This window comes from Ahaetulla prasina, chromosome 2 (genome assembly GCF_028640845.1).
Source record: "Ahaetulla prasina isolate Xishuangbanna chromosome 2, ASM2864084v1, whole genome shotgun sequence".
Lineage (NCBI taxonomy): Eukaryota > Metazoa > Chordata > Lepidosauria > Squamata > Colubridae > Ahaetulla > Ahaetulla prasina.
The window spans coordinates 241,798,853-241,824,665 of record NC_080540.1 but is presented as its reverse complement, the minus strand read 5'-3'; the positions used below and the strand labels follow the sequence as shown (position 1 = coordinate 241,824,665).

Here is a 25,813-nt window from a genome sequence, read left to right as displayed (position 1 = left end):
TACTTTCAGGACTGAGTTGCCTTTTGTCAATAAACATTGAGACAATCCATTAACAATGATATACAAAACAACAAAATACCTTATACCAATAGACTTGAAATCCTGGGATTAGAAAATTTACAACTCCGTCGACTTCAACATGACCTGTGTTTAAAACACAAAATCATCTATTGCAATATCCTTCCTATAAAAGACTACTTCAGCTTCAATTGCAATATTACAAGAGCAAAAAATAGATTCAAGCTAAATGTCAACCGCTTCAAACTTGATTGCAGAAAATATGACTTCTGTAATAGAGTTGTTAATGCTTGGAACTCATTACCTGACTCCATAGTCTCTACTCAAAATCCCAAAATCTTCAACCAAAAACTGTCTACTATTGACCTCACCCCATTCCTAAAAGGACTATAAGGGGCGTGCATAAGAGCACAAAAGTGCCTACCGTTCCTGTCCTATTGTTCTCTTCATTATATCAAATTAATATAGTTATTGCATATTGCATATATATATTTCTTCAAGATATGTTGTTTTATCTTTGACAATTGTTTGTGTATACTGTTGTGACAAAAAGAAATAAAAAAAAATGATGCTGGTAGTTAGTCTCGATGGAGTTGTGCTTTACCTAAAGGAAGTCTGCTCTGCAATTTAGTAGCTCTTTTGGACTAAAGCTGTTGCTTAATCCACAGGTGGAAATAATTGGCCAGGAGAGTATCATTTGGTGCATCAGTTGACCAGGATGCCTTGGCAACAGTAATTCACGCCTTGGTCATCAGGTGGTTGGAGTACTGTGGTGCACATAGTTGGGACAGTCTTTGAAGACCCTCGGGTAGCTCTAATTAAAGCAGAATGCAGTGGCCAGACTGCTAGCGGAACAGTCTCTTCATTGCAAAGTTGCTGTTCTGCCTTCCTACAGTATTAGCTTAAGGGCCCAATTCAAAATCCTAGTTATTATTGTAGGAATTTAGCACCATCCCCCTCCTAGAAGAATGAAATATTTTAGAAAATATTTAAAAAGGCAGAATATTATATTTCCCTGGATGAGAAATGGAGAAACATGTTTTAAAGACAAAGCAGCTCCCTGCAACTTCCTGCCACCCCCCACCTTTGTCAATGGGCCATTAAAGCTTCAGCTAAGCTCACTCATTTCCCCCCACCTTTGTCAATGGGTCAGAGGTAGAAACTCATTCTCCCCACCTTTGTCAATGGGCCATCATCATCTGCAACATAATAGGACCCATCTAGCAACAGAAACTCACCACATGATACCTGGGAAGATTACATCAGCCAGCAAGGCTAGCTAAGACTCCCACCCCCTGGGAGTCTGACAACCAATCAGGATACTCTTCCTGTGCCCCAGGAAATTCAAAGCTCAGAGAAAGCATAAAGCCAGGGAGCGCACAGGATCTCAGCCCTTTTCTGTTCAGGAACTCAAGCCATGTGATCCTGACCACCATTAAACCATCTTTCCAAGCAGCCTCCATGTTTCCAGTATCTTTGTCTCCACTTGGAACTGAACCCAGATGGATATTTCTTCCAACATTATTTATAAAGCCTTTTTAAGGATAGCACCAGCTTCTATAAGGCCCTGTCTTGCCAAAGTTTACCGTATCCATGTAGTATGGTTGTCTCATGAATCCTGCTTGGAGCGCCTCCTTTTTATAGATTAATGGGACCTGGATGAGGTAGCAGGCCTGTGAGATGCATCATCCTTTAGGAAGACTTTCTAATCTTTGAGCTCCAGTTGATTGGCTACGGACATGTATCTGAAATTTCTCTGCAATGTCTGGTATGTTACATTAATTTTTATAATTATATACTTCCCCCAGCAAGATGATTGGATCAGTTAACAAAGTAGGCAAATCAGCACATTAAATTCATTAAAGTAATATAAAGAGGGGTGCCATGGGATAGAGTGTCTCAAACCTATTTACATAATTTCCTTCTGATGTTCACTTGACTTGGAAACAATATTTTTAAAATCCACCAGGTTCTTCACAAACTAAGAGGAAAGGCCACTAATGTAGTGTCTTCCCTCTTTTATGTTGCATGAAAACAAGTGTTTCTGAATGTTTTTCATTGCTTGGGGGGAAATGTCACATACAGTTTGCTGGAAAGCAGTTCAAGGAAAAGAAATTAAGAAGTATAATGATAAGGACTAATGACCCATAGAAGCTTCCCACTCACTGTGCTGGCAAATCTCCATTGCCTTTCAGACCTGTGGCTCATAACACCAGCATTTCCTTACAATGAAGCCCAGAGTAGGAACTGGGATGAGGCAAGAATGCCTCATACTTACCTTCTCACCCCTGAAAGCACAAACTGCCCCTTGAAGGCCAGGAAACCAGCCTTACCATTTCTATAGTAACACTTGCTAGGCTTTCAAGAGACTTCCCCATTCAACTATAAAACAGCTTGACACAAGAATACCACACAATTGCAAAGGCCAGTGAGGATGCTACGCAAATGGCTAAGACTGCCTTGTCATCTGGAAAGCCTTTTCTTTGAAATGAAAAGTATTTCAAGACTACACTTAATTGCACTGTCATTGCATTTACTTAGTTCCATAATGTGGGCTTTCATCAAAGATAATTTAAAATGTTCAACCCTGAGAAATTGATGGCAGAACTTTAGCTGACTCTGCACAATCACATTCACATCAAACCATCCCTGAATGTGCCTTTAGCTTCTTCGTATTGTTTTATCCGCTCCCTGTAACTCTGAAGTCCAGTTTGTTTGTTTAAATGGAACAAGTTACTAGACATCATTATTGTTTGCCTTACTCAGGAAATGAGATGATCTGGGAAAGTTTCCAGCTATCGACTGAGGCGTTCCACTCTTTCCAATACTGTATTCCTTCCCTTTGTCTCTATTCCCTAACCTTGCTGCTTCTTGCTCACACTATTTAGCAATTAACATTGATAAAACAAACACTACTTTCGATGGAATTTCTTTCACCAAAGTTGTTTTCACAACTGCCAATGCTGACACCATTAGCACTACATGGCCAATCTAGTGCTACAGTAAGATTTCCTGAAAAAATATAAGGATATGAAGCAGTGGTGAAATCCAATTTTTTTTTACTATGGGTTCTGTGGGCATGGCTTGGCTTGGCAGGGGAAGGATACTGCAAAATCTCCGTTCCCACCCTACTCCAGAGGAAGGATACTGCAAAATCCCCATTCTCTCCCCGCTCCTGGAGAAAGGATATTGAAAAATCTCTGTTCCAACCCCACTCTGGGGCCAGCCAGAGGTGGCATTTGCCGGTCCTCTGAACTGCTCAAAATATCTGCTACCAGTTCCCCAGAACCTGTCAGAACCTGCTGGATTTCACTCTTGATATGAAAAATATTGTTATCATCCTTATAGAAATCCAAGCACTTTTGGAATACATGTGTAACATGAAAGGGATTATACAGAGAAAACAAGAAAACACAAGATTATCCAAGATACATAGAAAAGGGACAGAAATAGGTTCTCCTCTTTCTTCGTAATTCTGGGGCTGTTTCCAAGTGAGACTTTTAACATAAAATTGCCTTACTTTGGTGAAACCATTATACAGGGAATCCTGATAATATCTCCTACTTACAAGTCTCTCATGTTTTCCTACTGCTTTTTCCATCCTTTTTTCTTACCACAGAATAACCCATTAGGGAAGGTGGGGGGAGGCATTGTTACACAATGTCCTTTGATTGGTAGCATTAGGAATCCTCTTGAAAAGGTCAATAAAATTGATTGGCAGATTCAGGATAGATAAAAGAAAGCCATTATTTGGACAGTGCTTCAGCCAAAAGACACAGTGATTGCAACTCATTTAGATGCCTTTAAGAGAGGATTAGTATAGCTTTGGAAGACAGCTCTATTAAGGGATATTTATGATACATGAAACCTCCTAATTTGAAAAAAATATCATTTGCTGAAGAAAAGCTAAGAACATTCTGTTTTCATGCGACATTTGTGACTTTCATAGAGGTATCTAACTGGCCACTCTGGGAAGCTGGTTTGATCCAGTAGTAAGGCTATCATCATCTTTTTTTAATCAAACTAGTAGTTACCTAATTTAGAATATTTTCTCTTCCTGTGGTGAATTGTGGCTTTCAGGCAGAGAGGAAAGAGGAGAGGGGGGGGAAGACATGTATAATTTGCTTCTACTTTAATTGGAAATTCACTTTACTAGATTGGTCTGTTTGTTTGAATTTGTGGGAATAAACTTAATGGAAGCTATAGTGGTTCTCCAATTTTTCACCTGGACACATTCGACAGATACGAGTTTAGCCTCAAGTGTGCATCAGATTCTAAATTCTAATGATCAGTGTAATACAAAGTGAATTGCCATGAAGTTTCCGTATCAGATACTTAAAAAATAAATTACTATTAGTCTTTGCCCAAATAATCAGTGTAATACAATGTATTGCCCTGACGTTTAAGGCAAGCTTTTTATAAGCAGAGGCACCTGTAAGATCAAAACTGTCATCAAAACAATGCAAACAGTATTGCACCATCATGATGAAAAACATACAAGAGGGCTATGACCATTTAATGAACAAGTGTTGAAAAAAAAATTACATTGTTAAATACACTACTAACTTTTATTGGCCTTTTAAATTCAAGAGAAGTATGACTCTTCAGTTAAACTGACCTACAACCAATCCTCACATTTATGACTGGTGCATTGTCCCCATGGTCACATGAACCTGATTCTGGCATTTGACAACTATTTACGATGGTTGCAGTATCCCAAGGTCATGTGATCTCAATTTCCCACCTTCCTAACAGGCTTCCAACAGAAAAATCGGTGTGAGAAGTAGATTCGCTTAATGATTGTGTAATTTCCTTCACCACTGCAACAAAAAAATGTTGTAAATTGTTTAGTAAATTCACTAAACAACCGCATAGCAAAACAAATTCTGGTCTCAAATGTGGTTTTGGAAGCCAAGGACTATATGTAAGGGTCATTTGCCTCTCCTTCTCAACTCCTGCCCCTGAAAACACATCTGCCTATCAGTGACCAAGCAGAAAGGAGAGAAAAGGAAAACATAATATCTTGATCATTCTTACACTTATTTCTATGGTTTAGTCACCTCTGAGGATTAGCCAACTTTATTCTGTGGAAGCTAGTAAATGGTCAGTGATGTAACTAATATGCAAAATTTCCAACAAGCAGGATGGTATCATAATTTAACTATTTTGTGAAGATGGAAAAAGCAGACTTTGTTAACAGGGAATTTCCCCTATGTCTGAGAAAAAAAGGGAAATGAAAAAGAGACCGAAAGCCAGAATTAGTAGTATGAGAAAACTCAAGAACAAATTGACAAGAGATACTAAATATGACTCAATGGTACTACAATAAAAGCATTGCCCAGTGAAATAAAGCAAAACATGGTAATTCACACTTTGCTTGTACTTATTAGGGTTGATTGGTCTCTGGCATGTTCTGTTTCATTTTTGTTTGCAAATGCCCCCCCCCCAAAAAAGCCTCTGGTGATCCAATCAGATAAGTTGGGGCATAAAGACCCTGAAGGCTAAAGATTTTTTCACCCCATTTTTAAAATAAAGTCTCTGCGAATCAGAAGGAATAAGAAACAAAAGTAGAATAGCACAGAATAGCTCCACTTTGCAGCAATGCAAAGTGACACTGTGGTTAGAACTTCCACCTAACCTCAAAATGACCGTGCTTCTATGTTGGGATGATACAGTAAGCAAAACCACAAAATAGTATGGTGTGCCTTATGAATATGATCTATGTCTGGGTCAAGCCCTACTTAACCATCATGCTCATTAGATAATTGGGCAACTCATCTTCTTGTCCTAATCTTGCTCAAAGAGAGAATTTAGGAATAAAATGGAGGGGTGAATATAAACACCATCTTAACTATTTTGAAAGGAAAACACAATATACAAATGATAAGTCCTACCCTTAATATTTAAAAGGCCAGCAGTATATACTGTATTTAACAACTGAATTATGTTGAATACTGTGACAGCCATATACACCATAGATTGTTTGCTCCACTCCCCCCTCTATTTCGTTTAAGAGTTGCATATTGAAATGTTGTGATTTTAAGAAAAAATCAAACAAGAGTGGATTTAGTTAGTACTTGAATAAAGAATAATATAGATTAGACTTGAAAAAAGTGACAATGACACACACATTTGGATAAATTTGACTTTTTCTACAGTTTTGGCAATAGGCATGTTCTATGTTTATCAACCTGGATATAGGCAGATGATTTTTCTACCAAATCAGACTACTGACACATCTGTTCCATTATTGGAGAACCTCTGGTCCTCCAGAATTTGCTGAACTGTAATATCCTATATCCTCCACTGCTAATCCTAATGGATGAGTACTTGGCGTTTGGTGACATTTGGAAGGCAAAAATACCCTCTTCAGTATAGTTCTAAATCTTCCATGCCTTTTGACTGTCATTGGCTCTTCTGGGTTTAAGACAAAAATATTTCATAAGGTAAGAATAGAATAGAATAGAATTTATTGGTCAAGTGTGATTGGACACACAAGGAATTTGTCTTGGTGCATATGCTCTCAGTGTACATAAAGGAAAAGATACGTTCATAATAGGAAATGCAAAACATGCACTCTACCATTTAGCTTACCAATTCACAGTAATGATGTGAAGATATAGCAACTGCATTTTCTGGCCAAAATGCAGATTTTAAATGCACAGAAATGTGACTGGGGGGGAAAGGATAGTTAGCAACCTTAACATGGCACAACTACTGTGCCAGATTCAGTGGAACTTTGTATCAGTTTCAAAAGCAAACTCTCATACTTTCAAAGTATTCTCCGGAAAAAGGTGATTAAGACACAGAAAAGTTTGCTTAGCAAACATTTGAAAAAATATAAGGTTGCATCACATTCTGTTAGTAAAACAACAGTGTATTCTGGAAGACCAGATTTGGATGTTACCTGTTGTGTAAAAGTATATTTTTCATCATAAAATAAACTTTACTTGCCCGTATAGGGCTTTTTTAGGAGGCTTTGCAACTAATACAGCAACTGTAAATTTTTACAAAAATTGCTAGTCAGGAGAAAGTCACTAAAGATTGGTTTTTATTTTCTCCATTTTACCAGCAATAGGGCAAAGGCTTGAAGACTTCTGAGGGAACAGACTTCCTGAACCAACAGGTTTACTACAGGTGGTCTTCAACTTACCACAATTGAGCTCAACATTTCTATTGCTAAGTGAGACATTTTTAAAGTGAATTTTGCCCCATTTTACGAGTTTTCTTGCCACAGTTAAGTGAATCACTACAGTTAAGTTAGTAACACAGTTGTTCAGTTAATCTGGTTTCCCCATTGACTTTACTTGTCAGAAGGTCGCAAAAGATGATCTCTTCACCCGAGGACACGGCAACCTTTATAAATATATATAAATGTTACCAAACATCCAAATTTTGATCACATGACCACAGGGGTGCTGAATTGGTTGTTAAGTGTGAAAAATGGTCATCAAGTCACTTTTTTCAGTGCTGCTGTAACTTTCAAATTTTTGTAAGCTGAGAAGTACTTGTATTCTGGTTTACATTATTAGCAAGGATAAGCCAAGATTCTCCCACATCTGTGGGGCAGGTGTGTAACTAGCAACTAACAGGACCATTGGAATAAAGATTGTGCGAGCAAAGTCTTAACAGACGACCAGTTGAGTCTAGTTTACCAAGAAGCTCGCAGTTTAAGGAGCAAGTGCTTCTTTCTTAATATTTCTTTTCTCAGGATTCTGGGAAATGGAGGCCTTTTAGTCATTGAACTTTCGGGGAGGGGGAGGGGAGAAGATGGCCGCGTTATGGGCAAACGGTGATTCAAAATGAGCACCTCCTAGGACAAAGTGTAAATATATAACAGCAGAAACAACTGACGATTATGGTTGCTTGCCTTAGCATACAAACGCTCCTAAAAAAATTAAGGGCGCCTTTTTTTTCTCTTTCCCCCCCAAACTTTTAAGTTCTGTATACTAATAGCAAGAAAATAGGAAATGCTATTCCCCCGCCCCTATGAGGAACGGACCATTCCTGAGCGATCCTTGATCCTTGTTTGCAACACACCTACGTTGTGCAATACCTTCGCCTGTCTGCACTCAGTTCCCAGAAAAATCACCAGACAGACCAGTAACAATAGCACGTGAATCGAAGCCTTTGCTTTATAAGCAAAGGGCTGTTGCAATCTTCTTTTTTTGGGGGGGTGGGAAAGAGAGCCAAAGATAGATGGATGCGTATGACTGTGGATCTCTCATAATCTCTCATAGTCTTCCCGGTACGAGCCACCTCCCTCCCCAAAATCGACTTTCGCTCATAGGATCTCGAAGATCGGTTGTTGGCTTATTATCATCATCATTATTTATTACGATTACGATCCTGATCGGAATTGAATGAACGGAATGGGAAAGGAGGGAGGAAAAATCCCAGCCTAAATAAATCCAGTCTTATTCCCTCTGTGATTCTCCTCTCCTCAACCCCTGCTTTTTAAATCTCCGCCCCCCACCGCTACTCAAGGCATAGCCCCCCTTTCTCCAGGGGCTTCTCTCCCCGAAGCGGATCGCTGGAAGGCAGAAAAGCTGCTGTGGGCCGCCCGCTGTTGCATTGGCTCGCTCGGCCTCCTCCTCCTCCTCCTTCGCTGGAGCCACCGCCGCCATATCTGCGGGGCAACCCAAACTTGTTACACACTGGCACCAACTCCTCCTCTTTTCTCGGTGCGGCCGGGCTCCTTTTTATTTCCCATCAATTGACGTGCGGGCGGCGAGGCCCGGCTGAACGGTTCCTTACAACCGGGGGCAGCGGCGGCGGGGGGCGGGTTCTTTACAAAAGCCGCGACTAGCGAAGTTGGAAGGCGGCGTAGCAGGTAAGCTCCTCTCCGACGTATCCCATGCGTGCCGCTGACCGCAGTCTCCCTCTTTCAAGCCTGCTGCAGCGGAGCGCGGGGGCGGGAAAGGGAGGAGGAGAAAAGAGGCGGCGAGGAGCAGCAGCAGCTCTCCGGCTTTGCAAGCCCCTTCAGACACTGGAGGATCTTGTGAGAGCGGCGAGGCTTTTGCCCAGGTTCGTATTTGCACAACGCTGGAGCTCGGGGATCGTGGAGGTGGGGGGGAAAGAGAGGGTATTTTTTTTTGAGAAACACCGGGGCGACGTAGGCATTTGAAGCGAGCTGGTGGATAGTAATCGGTGTGCGGTCGGTTGTAGCTACGGGAGAGGCGGGGTGTCTGCATTGGAAATGTATCCCCCGCCAGGCGTGGAATAAACAGATCCTTGGCTTAAAAAAAGAGGGACAAATCGGACCCGGGAACGCAGAAGGTGTTTTTTTCCCTACATGATCGGAAACAAACGGTCTTTGGAAAATGGTAGTGGGTTTGGTGGTCTTTTTTTCCCCCTCCCCTGATCTAGTTTGCAGGGAGTGGCGGTCATTTGGCAGTGGCGGGCGAGTATAAAGGAAATGTGGAGTTGCAGTGGCTGGCCGCCCTAGTTTTCTACTACGGAGAGTGGTTGGTAGACCCATGATATTTGAAATACATCTCCTTACCCTTCCCCATGTGGGGATCGCCTTACAACGAACACCAAAACGTTTCCACTGCTTAATGGATTAGATTTGGAGGAAGAAAAAAAGACAACCAAGAGTGCTGTGCTGCATTCGTGCGTTGGGAAGGGGGGGGGGGTTCTCACTGGGGGGGGCGTTTTAATTGCTTTGGGGTCTGCATTTTCTATTCAGTTTATTTCACTCTTTTTCCATAGGATGGTTGACGCCCCCTCGCTTTGCTTTTGCCCAGAAATGTCTGATGACGTGACCTTTGGCTTTCTTTCTTAGAAATCGGTGTTCATAGGTTCACCTGCCTTCTATAATCTCCAAAAAAAAAAACCCTCCCTCTTTTTAATAGTCTGAATCGTGCAATCCCCTTTGTGTCTAGGGTTCAATGGAAGACGTGGATTTCCACTGTTGCTCTGTCATGATTTACTGAGGCCGCTCAACCTTACACTGTCCCTAACCATTTCAAAGACCTTTTCTGCTGCCCCAGTGACACTTTCTTTCATAAGGCGAAGGTTGAAAGGAAAGGACCCTTTGTAAAGATGGAGATAATATTGGAGGTGGGGGTGGGGAGATATACAGGAGGAAACAATCAATGTGAAATCCTGTTATGTTAGCTTTACATTTAAATTTGAGTTATACCATACTGCTACCTTAAATTTCTTACGCTGTTATTTGTTACCTTTTCGTTTATGGAGCTCAAGAGCGAAATGCTGTTTCTAAACAGGGGTGGAGAACATCTGGTTCTCCAGATGTTTTCTGAACTAGAAGCCCCAGCAGGTGTGGCTGGCATGACCAGTGTGAAGGATGCTGAAAGGTGCAGCTCAGCAATTTCTGGAGAACCCATTTCCCACCGCTGTGCTGAAAGTGGTAGCCTCAAACTTCACTAGATTTATTGGTTTTCTTAATGGTAGTAATAATTATATATTTTGACTAGTCTGTGGATAGATTTGTTTTTAAAAGAGCGCCTAGCTATTTTAAAATGCTGCTTTACTAAAGAGAGTAAAAAAGAGAACCTTCCCTGACCTGGGACCTTGGCACATTTTGTGCAGTGGGAGTTGGTATTATTTGGAGTTGTAATAATATCCTCAGGAAGCTGGGATGGATAAAGCAAAGAGCGCCTTCTCAGCCTGTGTTTCTTCAGGTCATGAATAGAATGTTTTGGAATTTGCTGTTTCAAACAGAGGAGGGGATGTGGAGTGTGGTTGAGCTGCACCTGTTGTTCACATGGGTCTATCCTCCAGTGAGTTCTTGCTTTATTGGCAAAAAAAGAAACAAACCCTTCTATAATTCATGAGCCTGTTTTTACCCACTCCTCAAAGCCTGAAAGAACTTTATTAATCCTCACGCTAAACTGCATTCTATCAGTGTGTTATTTTTTTTTCTTCACATTCATTCCAATTAAGTTTAATTTGGCTATTATTTTAAAAATGTGATCATTTGGTGTGGTTGGATTTTGAACCAAACTCTTGGCAGTGATCCTGACATTAAGGCATGGAAGACATGACATTGTTCTAAATGTATTTTATTTATTGATTTTTATACATTAGGTTGTATCTCATTTCCGGGTGAGCTTCCATGGCTGTGGTTGTCCCTGAGTTTCAGCTTAGTAGCAGCTTAGACATTGTACCACATTGGGTTCTGATGGACTCCAAAGCGGATATAAAAACTTCGCTTATAGCTGTCCCTTATGTGGGTGTGATCTGATGATGCTGTGTAACTCCCATATGGCAGTTTTGCATCTCCGCAAAAAGTACTATGTATAACTTTTATACCACAAGGAGTGAATATTGCTCAGCATTAAAAGGCTTTGTCACGTGGGTGGTGCTATAGTGTAAATAATCATGTGGCGTTGTGGAAGAGATCTTTTTAGCATTACGCACAAAGTTTGGTCTTAAGTGTGCTCGTTGGTCAGAAAATGCGTTTCTTAAAAAATTAGCATCGTATTTTTGAACGGTTGCTAAATGAGGTAGCTGCCAAACGAGGAGTAACTGGTAGTTATAAAGCAAAGGTTACTATTTTCGTGTCTTAGTTTTACCCCAGATAAAATATGAACACATCACTGCTTATGCATTAGATCATGGGTCTCCAACCTTGGCAACTTTAAGCCTGGGGAACTTCAACTCCCAGAATTCCTCTGGGGAATTAATACCTCAGCCAGGATTAAAGTTGCCAAGGTTGGAGACCCCTGCATTAGATGGTATGCTATGAGGGATTATGATCGGGATGAAATGCTCCCGGTTCGGACCTGAGCCGCGTGATCGTCAGAGCCTTTTTTTTACTTTTAAAAGCATTCAGTGTACACTGCGCATGTGCGCACGCAGCATGCACGCACAGCCAGAGAACCGGTAATAAACTGGGTTAGATTTCACCACTGATTATGATGGTGCAAAAATTTATTACATGACAGGGATAAATCAGGCAAGCGATTAGTGTAACAAACTGTGAAGGCGGCTACAAATGGACCAAACATGATATTTAAGGTTGAATAAAAGGGAATAAGATATAAAAGGGATTCCTTGGTTTGAATGGCCTTAAGCCTAACCCCCCTGTCTGTTTCAGTGAAATAATAAATTATAGTCTAGTGGCCTTCAACATTTCCAAATACAACAGTAATGTCTTATCCTAATTAGTTCCATAATGGTCTCCAGGTTTTGCTTTTTTGCTTTCTCTCTTTTCTGTCTTTCAAAGGTTTGAGAAACATCTGCATGTTGCATGGAGGTTTGGGAAATCTTTGAGATATTGAGTAGGGGGCTACATGCACATATTTGCATAAATTCATGTCCACTAGACTTAATAGTATAAAGAGACTAAAAAAAGACAAGGAAACTGTACTTGTATGAAAAAAAATTGTTTCTGATATATCTCTTTTATTAAAAAGAAAGTCTAAACAAAAATTCTGTAGTTTCCCCTGTCATATCACTGAGGAGGGGGTCTAACTTGCTAGACAATGGTATTAAAATAGGAACACAGAAATTACTAGACTGTGAAAGTTTTATTTTAGCACTTGGAGCTGGAAAAACAGGAAGAGCTTTGTGCAACCCCTAATGCTAACTGCATGCATTCATTTTTGAATGAGATGTTTTTCTCTCTCAGTGATGTCCCTTGCTTCTTATAGAACAATGAACCAGTTTATAGATAAGGCTAGCAGACTTCAGTCTATTGGTTGCAGACAAATGTAGATTTATGTTTTTTAATATTGCCTTTATTACTTTTATAAATAACTCAAGGCAGCAAACATAACTATAATAATCCTTCCTCCTATTTTCCCCACAACACCTTGTGAGGCTGACAGAGAGTGTCTGGACCAGTCATCAAGTTGGCTTTCATGCCTAAAATGGGATTTGAACTCACAGTCTCCTAATTTTTAGCCTGGTGCCTTAACCACTAGATCAAATTGATAAATGTATGAAGTAGCCTTCCCCACCCTAGAGTCTTCAGTATATATTACTCTGTAATATCTATCTTCTCCATCTGGTAGAAAGTAATTTTTGCAGAACATTCTTTTTTTTTTAAAGATGCTTTCTTGAGCTTTCACACAAATTAAGTTTTATTGTCTTGGCTTCAAGTTCTTTTCCTTAACTACAGAAAACATACCAGAAATTATTTTCTAGATTAAAGCATAAAATGGCTTGGGATCTCCAAGCCTGGAAGGCAGGTGACTTCCAGGACGTTCAATGAAATAATTTGCTCTTAGGAGTTTGCTTACTCATTATATTTACTGGAGGATCTAGTTCAATTCAGTACTTCAGATCCCTCCACCAGTCTTCACCTTCATGCTAGACATACAGTCTTAAAATGTCCTGAGGGCACCTGGTTGGGAAAGACTTCTGTACTGTTTTGATTCCTGTTATTCTATAAGGCAACTCAGCCTGATAGAGGATCTGTGTAGATCTTTCTGGTTATGTAATTCAGTTTCAGGCCACTGAGGAAATTATAAATGGGTACATGCCGTTCTACAATGCAGCTTTCTCATTGTTTTCATACCTCTGTCTCCCAGTTTGTTCTGATACCTTTTTGTATCAAGTTTTTTTTTGGGGGGGGGAGTTTCTCCCCCTGAACAAGTTAAAAGATCCAACACATAATTGGAAATGACATCTAATAATACTGAAGTTTAGTGGAACAAAATTTGTCATGAGTTGCTCATACAAAGACAAAATCTATTATCTCTTAAATTATTATCTTGAGTTTTAGTTAAGATATCCTAAATTGGTCATGTGGGAATATTTCATTTGCATTTTCATCACCTTTCATATCCATCAGTTTTATTATTACATTTTTACTTATTATTTTTAGTTTTAATAATGTGATGTGAGACATCCATAGGCTTTTGAGTAGAACAGAGTAAAAATGGAATAATACATAATAGTGCAGAATAAGTATGTTGGAGTAAAGTTGTGCTCTTACTAAGAAGGAAATTTTCCTCTTTGATTAAAATTCTGCCTCTGCTCTAAACTTTTTCTCTGCTGCTACGTTGTTTTTCCAATCATTGAGTGTGGGAGCTTAATCATGTGACAATGGCTAGCATACAATTAATTTTGATGCTACAGAGGTGACCCATATGAATGCCTTCAGATATTTTTCTAGATAAGAATAACTTTCCACAGTAAAAGGAAACACAAACATACTATATTCCACGACATTTAACAAGTGAAAGTTCCTTTCTGATCAAGAAATAACAATTAGTTGTATTCTAAAACAGACTATTTGTCCATTATTTAATCAGAAAGAATGTCTCATGCCCTGATAACACTTGTGAAAAACAAAAGATGTTGCAAAGTGTACCAAAATTTCTGTCATTGTTTTCCCAGAACATTGTATTCCACTTTATCAGTTCTCTGTACTTTTGAGAAATAAACTTTGACTTAGCAGTTTAAGAGAGAGACTATTCTACCCACCATCATGTTTAAAATAGTACGGTATTCATAGGTAAATAATAAAACATTAAATCACGTTATCTAATTTTGCTGAGAAGAACATGTATAAACACAGTAAGTACAACATTCCCTTTTTAAGTATAGTCCTATTTCTAAAATGTTATATTTAATCTTTGTCTTCATTGTGTTGAATATAGGCATTTTGCACAATTTACCTGCTACACTTCAGTAATAGCTTGTAACTTAGTAAAATACTCAGATTTTAAAAGTTGAATGGTTAAAAGATTTTTATATGCAACTTTATTCTCACTGACTGCACTGGAGGTTCATGCAAAAATAATATTTCTTAGCTAATAAATTAAAAGTAAGAGATGTCATTAAATCCAGAAACACATTAACATTTAAACCACTGCTAAACAATGAGTCGTAAAGTGTGACTGATAATTTAGTAATAGCATTCCTTGCTGTCGTAATTGCCATTGTTAACTGAATCCCGCAGTCGTTATACAAGGCAGCTTCCTGATGGCTTCCCACATCAAGTCAGTGGGGAAGTTGCAGGTCCCAAATGGCTCACAGACAGGCTGGCAGGCAAGGCAGGTAAGTGGGTAGTCCCAGGTGGGTGTGAGGGAGATGAGGGTGCACTGAAGGGTAGATGTTGCTGTTGAAGCTTGAGTGTAGAAGGGCTGGGAGAGAGTGAACACGTGTTGGGACTTAACCTAGTGACTTGCAACATTTCTTGCTGGTTTTCTCATTAATTATCTGGGAAGATGGTAGGGAAGGTCACAGGCTCCTGTAACTATCATATGTGCAAACTGTTTGGTAAGCTCCCAGATCACAATCGTGTGACTGTAGGGATGCTGGGACAGCCATAACCCTGAGGACCAGTTGTAACCATTATTTGTTCAATACTGTCACAACTTCAAATAGTCACTGAACAAATGGTGGTAAATCAAGCACTACCTGTAAGGCTTTAGAAGTCAAAATCAGTGCTTTGAAATCTTCTTGGAAACCTACTAGCAGCTATACAGCCTCCACACTTTAGATCATTGGTAGTCAACTGGGTCCCTACCGCTCATTAGTAAGCGTTCCAGCTTTCATGGTGGGCGGTAGGGGTTTTGTCTGATACTGAAGCACTTTCCTTTTTTTTAATTTAATTGACTTTTTAAAAAAATTTCATAGCATTATTTAAAAACATTTTCATTAGGTTTTCATGAAATTCCCTGTGACAATTTAAATTTCTGAAAATATACTATTTGCATCGCCTGCGCATAAGTTTAGTTCACGTTACGTAAGTGAAACTAAATGGCGCTATTGTGCAACCGCAAACAATAGACCCTCATCCCAGAATAGCTCGCGCATCTCCCCCCACATCACCCAGCTGTAACAGACAAACAGAGCTGGTAGCCAGCGCCCCCCCAACCCAATCTACGATGCGTGAGAGGCATGCGCAGACGACGATACACGACACATTACTGTGGAACCTGTGGGGGGTTAGAAAATTTTACTACTAACAGATACAAAAGTGGGCGGTAGGTATAAAAAGGTTGACTACCCCTGGTTTAGATGTTACAACCTTGAAACAGTTGTTGCCTATCACCAGGTGGGTTGCTGCATTCTGCAGCAATTAGAAATGTCCAAGTAGTCCTTAAAGGTAGCTGCAAGGAGAATAAGTTGCAGTAATTCACTCTCAAGCTGGTGAGGGCATGAGTGGTTGTCCCCAAAGGTTCCCATTTCAGAAAGGATTGCAATTAGTACGTCAACCAATACTATGCAAATGTTCTCCTAATCAAAATCTCCACACGGTGATCAAATGGAACCTATGAATCTTAAGATAAATCATAAACCTATTTCTTCAAGAAGAGTACTGTCCACAGATGGCATAGGAGCCTCTGCTCAACCTCAGCTTTAACAGAAGTAACAGAGTTGGAGATCTTGATCAGAAAGAGACCTCGGAAATCTTCCAGTCCAACCCCCTTCTCAAGCAGGAGACTTGATACCAGTGATTCTATACCAGACTATACTATACTCTATACCAGACTCTATATGGACTGAGTGCCCAAATGTGTGTGTACACGCGAATGCGCGCCTGAACTTGCAAATGCCCCTGTGCATGCACCCCACCCCCGGTGCATGCATGCGCCCCACACATCACCCTTCCCCCTGTGCATGCGTGCTTGCCTCCTGCGGATGCCTGTAGCCCCCTGCATGTACATGCAGCCCCCGCATACAGCTCCCCACATGCGCCCCTATGCATGTGTGTGCAGCCCCCTGCAATGCCCCTGTACAGGTGCGCACAGCCCCCCACATGTGTGTAGCCCTCCGTGCATACACAGCAGAGACTCAAAGACCAGCTGGCTGGTGGGAAGCGTGCGCACATGAGCGGCAGAGCTGAACTGGGGCAATGGCTCACTTGCCACCTCTGGCACGAGTGCCATAGGTTCGCCATCACAGCTCTATACCATTTTAGACAAATGGTTGTTCAGTCTCTTCTTAAAAGCCTTCAGTGATGGAGCACCCACAACTTCTGAAGGCAAGCTCATCTGCTGGTTAATTGTTCTTACTGTCAGGAAATTCTCCTTAGTTCCATGTTGCTTCTCTCCTTGACTAGTTTCCATCCATTGCTTCTTGTCTGCCTTCTGGTGGTTTCGAAAATTGGTTGATCCCATCATCTTTGTTGCAGCCACTCAAATGTTGGAACATTGCTTTCCTGTCACCCCCAGTCCTTCTTTTTAGTACCCAATTCCTGCAACCATTCTTCCTATGTTTTAACCTCCAGCTCCTTAATCATCTTTGTTGCTCTTCTCTGCACTCTTTCCAGAGTCTCAACATCTTTTTATATATTGTGGTGACTGAAACTGGATGCAGTAGTGATACTAACGCTAAATGTGATCTTGATTCTGTCCGTATGTTAATGCAGTGTAGTATTACATTGGCTTTTTTGGTGGCTGCAGCATACTGCTGGCTCATATTTAAGTGGTTGTTTATTAGGATTCCAAGATAGCTCTCACAGTTACTCCTGTTGAGCCAGGCTCCACTTATTCTGTACCTGTACATTTGATTTTTCTTGCCTAAGTGTAAAACCTTACTTTTCTCACCATTGAATTTCATTTTGTTAAATAGGACCCAGGGTTCAGTTATGTCAAGATCCTTTTGGATCTTGACCCTATCTTCTGGAGTGTTGGCTATTCCTGCCAGCTTAGGTCATCTGCAAATTTGATGAGTTCCCCTTCTATTCTGTCATCTAAATTGCTCTGTCTTACTAAATTCAATTGCAGTCAGTTCTTATCATCTAGTCATTAACTACCTCCAGGCATCGTGTAAAATTGCTCACTGAATTTTCTTTCTGGTTTAGGGTAGAAATATATAACCGGTAATATACAGGTAGTGCTTATTTAGAGACTACAATTAAAAGTTACAACCAACTCAGTTATTCAGCAAAGTTGTCACTAAGTTAAACTAACTGTGCTTAAGATCTTACTTTAGCTTTCCTTTGTTTTAAAGACCTATGAAAGTTGTAAATATGAGTTTCATTATTGTGGTAACTGAATGGTCATTAAAAAAGGGAATCACTATGTTAGGACTTCCTGTATACTGATCATGCTTCAAGTGAATAAACTCCCCAAGGAGTTTCATGTAGACATTAAAGAACCGGAAATAAACTGAGGCTTGTGTATCCCATACAGGAGGGGCCATGAATTCCATAGCTCTCCTCTTATTATCATTACGTGAAACCAACCAGTCAGTGGGTGCCAGGCCCAGTAGGTAGACAAGATCAGAAAAGGTAAAATTACTTTATTGATCTTGGCTACAATAATAGAATCTTGAAAGCCTGATTGTGCAATATCTTTGTCCCTTTCTTACACTAGTGCAGTGGTCCCCAGCACCTGGGCTACAGTATGTGCAGCTCCATTTGTGTGAGCAGTGGGTGCATGTGTCTGCTGCTTGTGCAAATTATTGCTTAAGCAGCTTTCAAATGTTGTTATTTTTCTGGACTTTACCCCACTTCCTCCTTCAAGGCAAGAAGCATGACCCCCTCTGTCTATGAGCCACTTATCACTTCTCTATTCCAATTGTACCCCTTTAACCAGCAGAGCAAAATCAGATACAGATCTAATTCATAGGTGGCTTTTGAGTACCAAAACCTGTCTACTTCCTGATTTCACAAGGTCAGAAGAAGTCCAGCTTCCTTGCAAAATTTGATTTAATTACCTCAGTTCCTGTTCATGCTGGTAGTCATTGAAGCATGCATTTTTAGGCTGTACAGCTTAGCACTTTTATGAACAAACATATAATATACAAGCTTTGAAAATTGTTTAATTGAAAAGTGAAAATCTCCCTCACACTGAGAGCTTCTAGTGATTTCGTACACACATTCATGCAATTTTCTGGACTTAACAGTATGAAATGGTTTGTTTGACTTCTCCATTTAGCCTAAATTCTGGTGGTCTCCTATCAGAATCCTAAATGGGCCTCATCCTGCTTATGTTCTGAGCCCAGATGTCTACCCATTTTGTGAGGCAGATTCATTGTGTAGTAACAGAAAATGTTATTTGATATGCCTGCAGTTATCAAGCAACTGGTTTCAACCAATGTATAATTGCACAGATTGTCCTGCTCCCCCCCCAGTATTTATATTGTCCCCTCCTTCCCCCTCAGTATTTATACTTTTAGTTGCTAAATTGCAAGGGTTTTGTCTTCTTGCTCTTTCTTATTGTTCAGAGTTTATACTGTAAAATAAACAAATAATTGGCAATGTGTAAATATCAGAGGTGGGTTTCAGCAGGTTCTGACTAGTTCTGGAGAACCAGTAGCGAAAATTTTGAGTAGTTTGGAGAACCGGTATTAAAAATTCTGATTGGCCCAGCCCCCATCTATTCTCTGCATCCCAAGTCCCAGCTGATTGGGAAGAAATGGGGATTTTGCAGTAACCTTCCCCTGGATTGGGGAGGGAATGGAGATTTTACAGTATCTTTTCCCTGTCACACCCACCAAGCATTGCCACGACTACCAAGCCATACCCACAGAACCGGTAGTAAAAACATTTGACACCCACCACTGGCAAATATGGTGTTTGCACATCACACCTAGAGTTTATCTTACTGTTAATTAGTGAACACAGCTCAGTCTTGCAGGCCTATTAATATATGACTTGTTAATAACAGAGACCCTTAATTTTATCTAGTTACAGCATGAAACATATTTCTAAGAAATTATCCTGGAATATAGTTTAATTTATTTGTGGGTAAATATGCTTGGATATATACTCAAATGCATTGAGTATCAAGAGCTGTGCAATGGTTAGAATGCAGTATTGCAGGCCAATACTGCCGACTGCCAGCAGTTTGAGTCTCACCGGCTCAAGGTTGCTCAGCCTTCCAACCTTCCGAGGTCAGTAAAATGAGGACCCAGATTGTTGGGGGGCAATATGCTGATCTGTAAACCGCTTAGAGAGGGCTGTATAAAGCACTATGAAGTGGTATATAAGTCTAAGTGCTATTGTGATTTTTTTGAAGGCTGATACTGAGTAAGAATGATTTGCATAAGCATGTATTTTGTTCTAAAGAAATAGGTATCGTTTCTGCATTTTGCAATACATTTATCGGTTTAATGAAACTGGCACACAGCTATTTTCTAAGACAGGGTTTTCAAGCCTTTGAGGCCCCAGAACATTTTCATAAAAAACATGTAGCCTTAATCTCTTTGATCAATAGATTTTGGAGATTTTGAACGTCAGCTGTCAACCCTTTCTGTTGTACCTTAGAGAAAAATCTATGGGCATCCCTGGAGCAGTGTCCATATGAAAGTGGATGGCTGAGTGGAGTGTGGGTCTCACCCCCCCCCCTTATTGCCTTGTGAAGACTTTAACACTTGTGCCAGGGACTAAAGAGTAAAAAATCTCAAACATACTCACCATCTCCTCTTGCCGCAACACTGCTTTTCAGTGGTGTCCATAGCAATTGCTCTAAGAGGCTAAAGGGAAAAAAACTGCGCACTCTACAAGAGGCTAAAAGAAGAGGGTTTTTTTTTCCTTCTGTGGCACTAATTTTAGGGAGCCTAGTTTGAGAAATAAAAATTCTAGGACATTATCTGATGGCATGTATGCTTGCTACAGTTAAATACATCCAGTTCAATGGAGAAAAGTGGGCAAAATCCAAGGAAAATGTAAAGTCGAAACGTTCTTACTCTTTTAGATTTGAGCACTTTTGCTTGTTTTATCCAATAATAATAAATAATATATAAACTATGTTTCTAAAGTACATACAGGAGAGATACACTAATGTTGGGTAATCCTGTATATAATTTAGAAATTATTTTCCTTGGGTATGGAACAAATGAGTGTTTCTATTTTACTAATTGCATAAGCCACATAGATGACAAATATATTTTGAAAAGCTATTGGAGCTTTATTTCCTGATGAAATTCTGGGAATATTTTATTGTGTCTGGTGAGTTATATGACAGAGTTATGGGCAGTCCTCACTTAGTAACTGCAATTGGGACTGGCAACTTTGTCAATAAATGACTTTAGTTGTAAAGTGAAATATCACACAACTGCACTTGATTTACAGTTTGACTGTCGGTTTGTTTGACTGGCGTCAGTTTGATTGGCGTCATGAAGCAAATAACTCATTTGGGAGTAACTGCCAGTTTGCCCCTCCCCCATGACATTGCTTGTCAGAAGCTGGGTGTGAAGGATGCAAATGGCGATTATGTGACTGGACCACTGTACTGCCATAAATACACTCTGGTGGCCAAGTGCCCAAATCATAATCACATGATCACTGGGAAACTGACACCTGCATTTTTGAGGCCAGTTTTAAGTCCCCTTTTTCAGCAATGTCATAATTTTGAATGGTCATTTGAGTGGTCACTAAGCAAAGACTATCTGTATTGGACTAATGCACATGAATATGCTAGGAATTGAAAGATCTCTGACTGATTTCTGCTTGTACTCTTTCATAGCTCGGTGTCTGCAATATATCCTGAACTAGTTCTGACTAACTGAGTTTTTAGGAATATTTAATGTTTGTGCAAAAGGAGGGACAGGGTGAAATATGAATGACAAAAATGTAAACAATTTTTTATTTATTTTAAATAATTACGGTAAATTGCATTGTTCAATTGTCCCGCATTGAGTTGCCTGCAGCCAGTTGGCCATGGTGAGTTGGCCGTGGTGTATTGGCCATGGTGAGTTGGCTGTGACAAGTTGTCCCATTCCAGCTTCTAATGGTGGTGGTTGAAATTTTATTTATCAGACAGTTATATAACAATATTAAGGCATTGATAGCATCTTAATATATAATAAGGACCTTTTCATCTGCTTTTTTTATCCTCTTTCCCTTTTCCTTTAGTGGTGTTCACTTGCAGCTGATCTGGCTTCATGGGTGTGATGTTTGCGATTACCAAATCCATATCTCAATTGATGTCAATTATTTGGGACTTAGGAGAGGTCATTATATGATAAGATTAGAGCAAGCTGTTGGGAACAAAAGTACTGTAGAAGCTACAAGGATCTTCTTTCCTTTGAAGGTGCTGATTTTAACCCTTTTGTATAACAATTAAAAAGTATTTGTTGCCTTTTTCTCCTTCCAGGTTCAGGTTCCTTTTATGTAGCAATGAAGGTTTGATTGAAAATAGGGAAAGGAATGCCAAATCAGTAAAGAAAAGATATTTGAATCCAGAGAAAATAAAAAGCTTCAGAAAGAAAATAAAAATATTTCCCCTTTCATTGGCTTATGCTTAATTTGAAGTAGAGAAGGATTTTGACAATTTTAATGAATTATCATTGTTACGGTTAGTCAACAGTCAGACAGATGATTAGACTGGATTTTGCATTTGTGTCCATCTATTGAGGCCTTCCCAAGGATCTTGCATAGGCAAATATTATTTGATTATATCATCAAATAAAGGTCTATTATGGGTGTCAGCAACCCACAGCTCCAGAGCCACATGTGACTCTTTGATCCCTCTCCTGCGGTTCCCTGCTGTGCCGGTTGCGCGACCTGCCCCATAGACATACATGGCTGAAGCGCCCCTAGCGTTTTCTCAGCAATGCCTGCAACCGGCTGCTTTTTGAGATTCCGCGTCCTTTGCAGGCACCTCTGTGCCAGCTATGGTCCCCTTCATGTCAGCTCAGGAAGGAGGGGAACGTGGAGGAGCAGCCGCCACCGCCAGATGCAGGGAGGCAAGTAAAGCTACTTTTTGCAATTGACTGAAAGTGATTTTGTCAATGCCGAGGGTGTTCGTCACATAGTGCTCCAGATGTTTGGGATTGCACCTAAGATACCTATCATTATTGGCACTATCTTTGGCTTTTATTTATTCTATTATTTTTTACTTCTATTTTCAGTTTGAATTCTAAAATCCTGAGCACTTTCGCTGCTTCTTTTGCTATCATTTTGTCTATTTTGTGGTCCCCCCATGTCTTACTTGCAGGCAGATGGTATTTCTTGCGGATGTTCCAATGCATAGTTGTTGCTACTTTGTCATGCCGTTATCTGTAATCGGCTTGTGCGATCTTCTTGCAGCAACTAACTAGGTGGTCCACTGTTCCTTCAGCTTATTATTATTAACATCCATTAAAGTTCTTTTTAAATTGCCTAATGACTCTTACCTGTCTCAGAGGCTGACATCTTGTTTCTCTCTGTTTTACTGTTTTTGTTTTTTATTTTTCTATTTAGTGTTCTTGCTGCAGGGAGGGGAATATGCATGGAGTGTGCTTTTGGGTGTGAGTGATTTGCATGATAGAATGCTTGATATATGCAGGTGGGGGCCCATTCGTCTTGTAAATGTGGTACCTTATTTTCCAGGCAATTAATTTTAATTAGTAGTTATTAAAATGATTATTCAGTTAGTATAATTTTTCATCCTTGCCCTGTCTTCTGGCAGAGGTGTATGCGTATGTATATAAATACAGATGCATACACATTACCACACACAAACACATGCAAATGTGTCACATGTACATATTCATTGAGTGGAGAGCAGAGGGAGTCTCTGGGATTGATTTCAACTAGGAATGGTAACCTGAGGGGAAAGCTGGCCTTTGCACATGGCTTCCATCTATGTTCATATTTCTTCTTTCTATTGTTTCTGAGGTCTTACATTCGGTTCTCTGTGGGGGCTCCGGCCCTGTGGAACGAACTACCTGTGGGGCTACGTCTTCTCCCTGATCTTCGGACCTTTAAGCGCGAGCTCAAAACTTCTTTCACCAACCAGGGCTGGCCTAATGATAAATTTTAATTGAGGGTTTGTTAGTGGGGTTTTTAAGGGGGTTTAATTTGGTTTTATAATTTTACTTATTTATTTTAAATTCTCAGCTCATTGAATTAGATTTTTTAATGAATATTGTATTTTAAATTTTTTGATATTTATGTTTTATCTATGCTGTACACCGCCCTGAGTCCTTGGAGAAGGGTGGTATAAAAATACGAAAAATAAAATAAATAAATAGTGTGCTTCATCAAGGCAAATGTGCTACATAGAGTGGGGGGTTACAAGGAATTTTATTTTATTTGCATATAAATCTTTCTAAGAGAAGCTGACACATCCCTAAATCTTTCATAGAAAATATAGGGGTAAAAAGAACTGAAAACTTCAAGAATAGTTCTGAATAAGGGATTATCTAGAACAGTTTGAATTTCAATTTACATTGGAAAATATTTTGACATTAATTTCTCACACATAGTTTTAACTCAAGCACCTGAAAATATTCATTTAAGTTTCAAATTGCCAAATATGTCCAATGCAGAATTAGAATTAGCAGAATGGATAGTTCATACCCATTCCTTATTATCAATGAATGAGCATGGGTAGTGGTTTTTGGTTGGGTTTGTTTTTTTGGAGAAAGGAATTGTTGGAAGAAACACCCATCTGGGTTCAGTTCCAAGTGGGGAAAAAGACACTGGAAACATGGAGACTGCTTGGAAAGATGGTTTAATGGTGATCAGGATCACATGGCTTGAGTTCCTGAACAGAAAAGGGATGAGATCCTTTGCCCTCCCTGGCTTTATGCTCTCTCTAAGCTTTGAACTTTCTGGGGCACAGGAAGAGTATCCTGATTGGTTGTCAGACTCTCAGGGGTTGGGGGTCTTAACTAGCCTTGCTGGCTGATGTAATCTTCCCAGGTGTCATGTGGTAAGTTTCTGTTGCTAGGTGAGTCCTATTGTGTTGCAGATGATGGTCCATTGACAAAGGTGGGGAGAATGAGTTTCTGCCTCTGGCCTATTGACAAAGGTGGGGAGAATGAGTGAGCTTGGCTGAGGCCTTAATGGCCCATTGACAAAGGTGGGGAATGGCAGGAAGTTGCAGGGAGCTGCTTTGTCCTAAAAACATGTTTCTCCATTTCTCATCCAGGGAAATATAATATTCTGCCCTGTTTAATATTTTCTAAGATATTTCATTCTTCTAGGAGTAGGGTGGGTGCTAACTTCCTACAGAATTATTGGATTTTTTTTTCTGAAAAAAACCCGTACTGAATTACTTTTCCATTGAATTTTTTTTAACTCTGCAGTGTAAAATTGAAGGAGGAAGAGACCTTATCCAATTCGTTCCATAATGCAGCAATTCAGGAATGGCAGCAGGTGTCCAGAGATTACCCATTTTTCATGTACTGAATCTGCACGTAGAATTTATGTTTTAGCTACATGGGAATGCTTTTCACAAAGAAAGTCCTTTTTGATGTTTGAAGTAATGAAGCATGCAATCATCTTCTAGGCCTTTTCCAATTTCTTTTTAAAACTATTGGCTGATGTTTCAAATCATACTGGTAGAAAGCCTATACAGTTTGAAATAAGAATACAGTTCTTATTTCAGAGTACAGAGCTTTAGTGTTATTTTGGTAAGTATATTTAATGCTTTGGTACCATGTCAGACTATTTTTAAAAAGCTTTAAAAATAAGTGGGCTATGGGAGAGCACCTCATGTAGATGTGTGCAATCAAATCTCCTCTTGGATTGACAGCAACACAGTTATTTTGGGGAAGGTTTTCTGATAGCTGTTACTCTGCCACTTCCTGTGGGGCTGAAAATGACAGGTGAGGACAGGAGTTAATGGTTTTCGGTGTCCTCTGTTGGAAAGATTGTATTTCTTTCTGTCAGACAGAATATGGGTATGAGTAACTTCAGTAATTTGCTAGATTATGTTTAAGCATGCTAAAGTTTATGCACATATATTTTCAGGGCAGAAAATGTGTTTTGAAATCACTTCCATAGAACCTTTGGATTGGGACACGGTTGTGCCACAAAGACAGGGACACTTCCCATCTGGCGATGTGGGTTATTGACATACAATAACGGTTAGAAGAATTATTGTAATAATTGGAATGAATCTTTCTGGTGTTCAGGTTCTCTCACAGCTCTCTTTGTCTCTGCAAAAAGAGGGATTTATGGCCCTTCAGGAATTACAAGAAATAC

General features: G+C 39.9%; 1 protein-coding gene across 6 annotated transcripts in view; it reads left to right on the top strand.

Annotated features, from left to right (window-relative positions):
* The first annotated feature begins 8,307 nt into the window (after positions 1–8,307).
* Positions 8,308–25,813, top strand: part of SEMA4D (semaphorin 4D) — a 121,861-nt gene continuing 104,355 nt past the window's right edge. For 3 of the 6 annotated variants that reach the window (XM_058166134.1, XM_058166131.1, XM_058166127.1), the window contains exon 1: positions 8,874–9,045. The gene's annotated coding sequence lies outside the window, so the exon portion shown is untranslated. Of the gene's footprint in view, positions 8,852–8,873; positions 9,046–21,751; positions 21,930–25,813 lie in introns of those variants that run through there. The other 3 variants (XM_058166132.1, XM_058166129.1, XM_058166130.1) reach the window with 2 other exon arrangements.